Source organism: Octodon degus, unplaced genomic scaffold (assembly GCF_000260255.1).
Source record: "Octodon degus isolate 3935 unplaced genomic scaffold, OctDeg1.0 scaffold00055, whole genome shotgun sequence".
Classification (NCBI taxonomy): Eukaryota; Metazoa; Chordata; class Mammalia; order Rodentia; family Octodontidae; genus Octodon; species Octodon degus.
In genome coordinates, this window is record NW_004524631.1 from 8,050,990 (window position 1) to 8,058,800 (window position 7,811).

The 7,811-nt window shown below is 36.2% G+C and overlaps 1 pseudogene; it reads left to right on the forward strand.

The window, feature by feature from the left end:
• The first annotated feature begins 89 nt into the window (after positions 1–89).
• Positions 90–931, forward strand: LOC101583120 (annotated as a pseudogene).
• Positions 932–7,811: the final 6,880 nt, after the last annotated feature.

Here is a 7,811-nt window from a genome sequence, read left to right on the forward strand (position 1 = left end):
ATAGGAGAGGTCCCGCATCACCACTGTCATCAGAGTATCTGAGGATCTGTCCAGTGGCACAGACAAGCAAAAACCAATGAGACAGGAGAAGAATGACGTTAAAGCAGATTTCCAGCAACAAGTGCTGTGGGGAATTGCAGAAAGTGTTTGAACATGAGAGTGTGGAGCTAAAATATAAAATGAAATTTGCTATCTACTTACCACTAAAGGCAGAAACTGGAAAGTGCCCTGCCCTATATTGGCTCTCTGGTTTAACTTGCACAGAACAAAATTTCATATCAAAATCTGGTTATCACCAAGCTGTATCAGAACATGGACTTGTCATCACTCCAGATACCAGCCCTCGTGAATGCAATATTAAAGGAGAAGATGATAGCTGGGACTCTGAGGGGGATTTTAGGTGAATACTACTGAAGATCCTTGGAAAACTCATTACAGAATGTGCTCTTATGTAACAGAGGGGCTCCCCCAACTCATAAATGCCAATTTTCCAGTGGACACTCAGAGGACATTTATTTTTGGCCACTCCATGGGAGGCCATGAAGCTCTGATTTGTGCTTTGAAAAACCCTGGAAAATATAAATCTGTGTCAGCATTTGTTCCAATTTGCAATCTAGTGCTCTGTCCTTGGGTGGGGGGGAGCCTTTACTGGCTATTTGGGAGCAGATCAAAGTAAGTGGAAGACTTATGAGGCAACTCATCTTGTGAAGTCTTATCCAGGTTCTCAGCTGGACATACTGATGGATCAAGGAAAAGATGACCAGTTCCCTACAGATGGGCAGCGCTCCCAGATAACTTCATTGCTGCTTGTACAGAAAAGAAAATCCCTGTTGTTTTTAGATTACAAGAGGGTTATGATCACAGTTACTACTTCATTGCCACCTTTATTGATGATCAAATCAGACATAATGAAAAATATCTCAATGCATGAAAAACTTCAGATGACAGAATCTCTTCAAGATTATAAAAGTTAAAATAATTGCTAAGAAAAAAACATTGTTAAATACAGGATTTCCTAATGCTAAAGCTTCCTTATATAACTGAATCACCTTCTGAATGAATATATAAAACCTGCTTCTGATTTTAAAAGTTATTTTACCAGTGTTCACATAGAAAGCTTTTAATAATTCCCTTTTGCTATTATTTGGAAGTCTTTGTATATTAATCTCAGGACATGAATATGAGTGTACTCCTGTTCATATCATAGAATACTAACTCTGGAACAGAGCACTTAAAGGTCATTTAGCCCAGATTCTCTCTTTTCCAGACTTCCAGCATCTGAAGTCATGGACTATCCACTGGACTTCTAGGAGGCAGTTAATTAGTGGTTGCCAGCTGTAAAGCAAGAAAGTAGACTAAGAAAAGTGAAGAGAATCCCACCATTATATCTGTGGGACAGCTATGACTAGTAAACAGGTTTCTACACTTCAGTCCAGTGATTTCTTTTTTTTTAAATGCTCACTAAATCTATGAGCCTTGGTGTTTGTTGCCTCTCATGAGTTAAGTGCAGTAACTCCCTGACTTGTGAACCAGTTCCATTCCCAGAGAACATTCATAAATAGGACCTGTTGTGAGTACAGCAAAGTGAGTCTTGCACACCTTTGACACAAATACACAATGTAAAGTGCAAAAAAAAAAACTAACAGAAAAAATATTAGAAATTATTTTTACTTTTATGGTTACCTTAAAACAGTAAGGTAGACATGCTAGCTAAACATTAGGAATGTTCCTACTGGGAGGTTGGTTCACTTGTGAAAATTCACAGCTCAGATGTTCATAGGTCAGGACATACTGCCATAAGAGTCACTCTAAAATGGCTAAAGGAAGTTTACACATTTCATTTGTAATTGTAAACATTTGTCTTAATTATATGCAGAAATTTAACTTGGTGAGCTCACCAAAAAAAGTATTTTTGGTAAATTTGTATTTTTGGTAAATATTAAATTACGTTCCTTTATAAACTGCCTTAAAATACCTTTTTGAAATATCATGAGTTTACTTGGTAACAGCTTTTTTTTCTATTAAAGAGCACAAAATTTAGCTCATTTTAAACATTTAATAAGAAATCATACTAAATAGTAATCAAGGAAGACAACATTAGATTGTTAAAGTTATAAAAGTACTATTTTAATATAAGTGTACATAGTACAAATAGTACAGTATAAATATCAATAATGAAGACTGAGGCCTAAAATGAGCTATGCACAAAATAATTCTAGTGTTGTATCCTCTAAAAAGAAATATGACAATTCATGAATTTTGTTTGTATATGAATAAGGTTTTTTAAACAAAAAAGAAAAAAATAATAGGAGAGCAGATTTTTTCAAATACTCAATTCCAGTGAACCTAAAAGACATTACTACTGTAAGTTTCAAATCACTTACAAAGCATTTTCCTAGATTAAAACATTCTATTAGATATAGTAGCTCTGCACTGCCCTTCATTCCTTTAACCCAAATAGAATTCTATCTGATGCTACAGAGATAGAAAGGCTTAATCATAAGATATCTCTAACTGCAGAAGCGCCATCAAAGGACCTATAAATAAATGAATGTTCTAAGTAAAAGAAAACATAAGTGGGATGGAATGAGGTGCGTTGGTGGGCTGGTGGTGCTGTCAAAGCCCCTGTACCCAGATGAGGAGTTGGAGGCAGCTGACCAAAGCAAAGGGCTTGAAAGACGGGCAGCAGATGTCTCTGTCCATTCACTGTTTCTAAACACAAAAGCAAGAGCATTCCAGAACACCTACCTCCCCCTCCCTCCCAAAAGAACATAACACCCAATTTAGCTGTGCAATTTGAATCACGTGCTAAATAACACTAAAGTCAAAACTCTCCAATCAATATCAATAAGGTGAAACCCCAGGGCTGCGTTGGATTCTGCTTTTTCTAAAATAGGAATTTCTTTGCTCCTTAAATTCTTTGCACAGTCCTCAGACTTGGCAACAGATCTTGGCAATATTTTGACTATTTGTTAAATAAGATAGAAGTTGTTTTTCATAGTTGCAATAAAAGAATTAAAACTATAGCATGCTCTATGTGCATGAAATGGAGACAATATTTCTGACATCTTTGGCAAAGAACTTGTCAAGCCAATGAAATTTTTCCATTATACTTAACAAAAATCTACTTGCTGTAAGAGAGATAACAGGTATGTGAAGACATGCTTTCTGCGCCAAGTAAAGTAGAAATATAGTTGGAGAGACCAAATTCACATGTGGGGAATAATTATAGAATTACACATAACCAAATTACTAAATATAAATATCCAGTTTTCTGCACAGATAGAAGATCCAGAAAGCAGAAGAGCAAAGTAGAACTTCAGAGACATTCCATACGAAGAGCAGAATTTATTACCGATTCCAATCTGAGTACATGGCCTATACCATTAGGAATGTAAGTAAGGGAATTTCAATCAAGAAAAGTAGCAGTGCATACACTAAAACAAGAGTAATAAAATCCCACAACATATCTGAGGGATATAATGATGTATAAATAGTCAACATCTCCACTGTTGAAATACTTGTTAGTAATGCACTTTGAAGTATCAGACTGACCTAAAAAAGGTCCTACTTAGATAACCCTACCTCTGAGCATATCCTGACACAACTTGTCCAAATGACTTTGCCCATTCTTCAGAAAGCAAGTGAGTCCAAAGATTTCATGGAAAGGTTGCAGGTCAGATACACAGGGATAAGAAGATGGGAAAGAGGACCTACAAGAGAAAGGTGGAAGACATGAGCATATCAAATATAAAGAAGAAAACAGTGATAGGAGAAGTAAGAAAGACTTAGAACAGCAGTATTTGCATTTCAAAGACATCAGAGCTGATAAATTTTCCACTGATGTAAAATATCAAGCAATAATTAATGACAAATAAAAACAATGAATGTTCTTATTGAAGTTACCTCTTGGGTTTTGACAGTAAAGCAAATCCCTTCATTTGTAATGGGTTTTGTTCTATCTGTTTTAAGAACCCCTTTAGGCACCTTTTTCTCTGAACAAGTGTGTGTCTAGCTTAGCTGAGAAAGGAGCTAGCTGAATCAATCTCAAGAGAGGAAGGAAAGGATAACTCAGGTAGGGAGAACGGAAAAAATTTACTTCACAGAATTCCTCTGAAATGTAACATTGCATTTGTTTTAGAGGGCACACTTTTATAAGTAGAATAACTATAACTTATCACTCAACCTCAGACTCTTTTGAGAGGTATAGGAAATATCATTAATCATGTTAGGACAAGGTACTGAGCACATGGACATATAGTTACTTTTTGATAAGTCTTTCAGGGAAAAACGAGGAATTTCCCAAATAGTGATCCTCTAAGAGTAACAGCAGTTACACAGCAGGTATTATTCTTAACTGAGTATCATGCTGGTCTAGTTTCATACTGCATTGCTCAGGACAAGGCCAAAATAGGAAACGTCCCTTCCTGTGTTATAGCAAATCTCCTACTCAACCCTGACTCCCTACAGCCTGCCCTGCAAAATATATTGAATACACATTTTAAGAGTATTGACTGAAAGAGTATGAAAAAATTTCCCATATCAAAAATATATATCAAATACTAAGATTCTAGAAATATAAGACACTTTTCCCTCTGAAATCTCTATTTTTATAACTGAGCTCTCCTGTTGCTCACAAATGCAGCATTTTGGTTTGAAATCATTCCCTATCTTTGTCTTTAGTGATATTTTGTCAGAAGGACACTGTCCTTTTGTTGGGGTCCTAAGTCTTAACACTACTGAAGAAAGTTCCTTATATATTCACAGATATCTTAAGTAGGAAAGGGCTACTAATATTTCTATTACATTAACCAAAGCAAACACTTGATCGTTACCTGGTTCACTTGGCGAAGTAATGTGGGTATAGAGATTAGGGGGTTGAATCATAGAACTTGATTCTGTTCTGCCCCCAATACCAGGTTATTTCCAAAGCACAACTGAACTGATGCCGCTCTTTCTAGATTTAGCTAGAGACAAATGAATTGTATGTGGAAACACGTAATTCCCCCCTCACAGGGACAGGCCTTAAAGATCAGTTTAGCAGCACAAGAAATCCATGAGAAGGCTTAAAACACTACTGGGTTCTAAAGCAAGAAACAATCATCTTCCAAAGAGGAGATCAACATGTGATGAGATTTGATCAGTTTTCATCTCTCCACTGTGAAGGGAGAAGTAAATGAGTAATAATCAGAGAGAGGGTGTTGAAGATTAGGGTGGTGCCCACGTGAACGGAGAGCAAACAAGTGTGCTCCCAGTCAGAAGAAAGGACGTGGCAAGGGGACCTTCTGGGCCAGGAGCCTTTGATTTCACCAACTAATAACTGCAGAAAATCCAAGTCAGGAATGGAAGAGGTCAGGCTGTTCACTTGTGCCCTCCCTCGGTGACAGCTCTGAGCAATTTTACTATCCAGCTGTTCTGTTTTTCAAAACTAAAGTAATTGGAATTGAACTACATAGCTTTGCTAAAACCCTGGCAATTAACAGTGTGATTTCCCAAATTGCACTGTAATGGGAAAATGTCCATCAATCAACTCAGTGAAATAACACATTTTCTCACCAGATGTGAGAGTTAATATCTTCATAACTCTCTGGATTTACCACTTATGAATGTCAGCCTTGCCTCAAGCTCTGAGAATTAATGGGCTCCAACCCTGCTATGCAAGGATGGTTTACAGTTGTAAAATATTTCCACCTTCATTTCAGATATATGTACCAGAATGTTGTTCTTTAAGATGCATTCAGAAAACATGCTAGATGACAAAATTTTAGTTGCATTTACTATGTTACATATTATCATTGTTTAGATAAATACAGTTCCTGGAATCTCAGCACAGCCTATTCTTGTAACAGCCATAACCAGTTTATCATTCACAGTGAACAATAAATTTCAGTGTGGAGATGCAACAACGTTAAGCTCTACACTGTAGGATATCCTTCATGATTTTCTGGAGAGAGACTGGAAATATTCTAAGTTTTTAATTCTGTGTCTGTGTGTATGTTTCACTGTTCATCTTGGGCTAAAAGGAGAATGCAAAGAATTCCACATATGTTCCCTCTGTCACCATGATTGGTAGGTACATCAGTTCTCATTTTAGCATCCACTCCAGTCTCAAACATGTGAGCCACCGTCTGAATGACGTTGCCTCCTGACAGCAGCGCTAACACGTTCTTACAGTGCCAGAACCTTGAACTTCATTGGTTTAGAAACTTACTCTTGCTTCCACTCAGAGGCAGACAATATTGTGTCAGCGATGATCCCTGCCCTAGCCCCCGACGGGCTTAACTCACCTACAGCATTGTTTTTCCCTTATTGTGATCCAGGGCCGGTGCAGTTGTAGTGCGGAGTGTGAAGGGGATGAAAAGGAGAATCGAAAAGGGGTTGTGGGAGATTTGGGTGTGCAGTTTGTGGTGGCATTCAGAGGGGGTTCCCAAAAGACATCCTGGTTGTGGTTATTCTCATGTCACAAGGGAAAGATGTCCTCTGACACTGGGAGCATCCATATGATTATAGTGAAATAATTCAGAAAAATAGAAAACATAGAAAACTCAGAGAGTTTTCCCATTGTAAGAAACTTAGAAACCATTTCATTTGTTGATTTCATAAATTCAAAAGGTATTCAATAAAGCATCTCAATCACACTAATAAACCTCGTCGGTATGAAATGTTCCACTACACGTCTCCTCCTTGCTCATGTTTGCTGTCTTCAGAAGATGACACCTTGAAATGCAGCAAAAGAGGACATCAGAGGACATCAAAAGCACATCTTGTCAACATCATGAAGTTTGGTTCACCTCTCTGATTTGTTGTATCAGAGATTACAATGACAAAGTCATAATTACACATTAAGTAGAATTTCAAAGTCCTTAAAACCAGACCAGTGAAAAATAATTGAGATTGGTAAAATCAATTAAAATGATTTCATGAATCTCTGACAATAGAGAAATAAATTACTATTCAATAAGTAGTGTTGGATCAATGTACTGTAAGTATAAAAAAATTATCTTAATGTCATTTGTTATACCACACGCTGTATTGAATTCCCCAGGAGTCAGAGTTAACCATTTTATTGAAAATTAGGTAACAGTATCTATCATTTTTATTAAAATTTCCCTGTTAGTGTTGTTTTCCCATGAACCTTCTGTTATATGTTTTAATCTTCTCTAATATTTCTTGTCTTTTTTCTTGTTTTTACATTTTTCTTTCTTTCTTTTATTTTTTCTTTTCTTTTTTTCTTTTTGCAGAACCGGGGATTGAACTCTGGCCCTTGTGTTTGCCAGGGAAGTGCTTATTCTACTCAGCTATCTCCCCGACCCCTATTTTTCTTTATTTAAGGCATAATTTTCACTATATTATGGTAAATATTCTGTTATAGTAGCTTTCAACACAATGTTAATGTTCTATTAAGTGAGTCAAATACGCTATAATGATATTTGTGATCAAAATATGAGACAGCAGTCTCCCCTTCATCAAATCACCTCAAACCAAAATTTGACTATATAATTTGTCAAAAAAATTATATACTGCAAACTAGAATAGGACAAAGATCACTATCGTGTTATCAAAAGAACTATTATTTTACTCACAAACACTCCATATCTCTAAATCTTTTGAATAAAGAATTGGTAACTAGAATACATAATGATATACAATTTTGAAGATAGTATTGGCGAATGTGATTAAATTTTAGTTATCATTTTTTCATAGGTGTGCTTTTAATGAAACTGATACATTTTTTCTAATACTGTAAAAAATAATAAGTATTATTTGCACATGATCATAGAAAATGTTTAGTGCACCGATTGTTTCAAGAA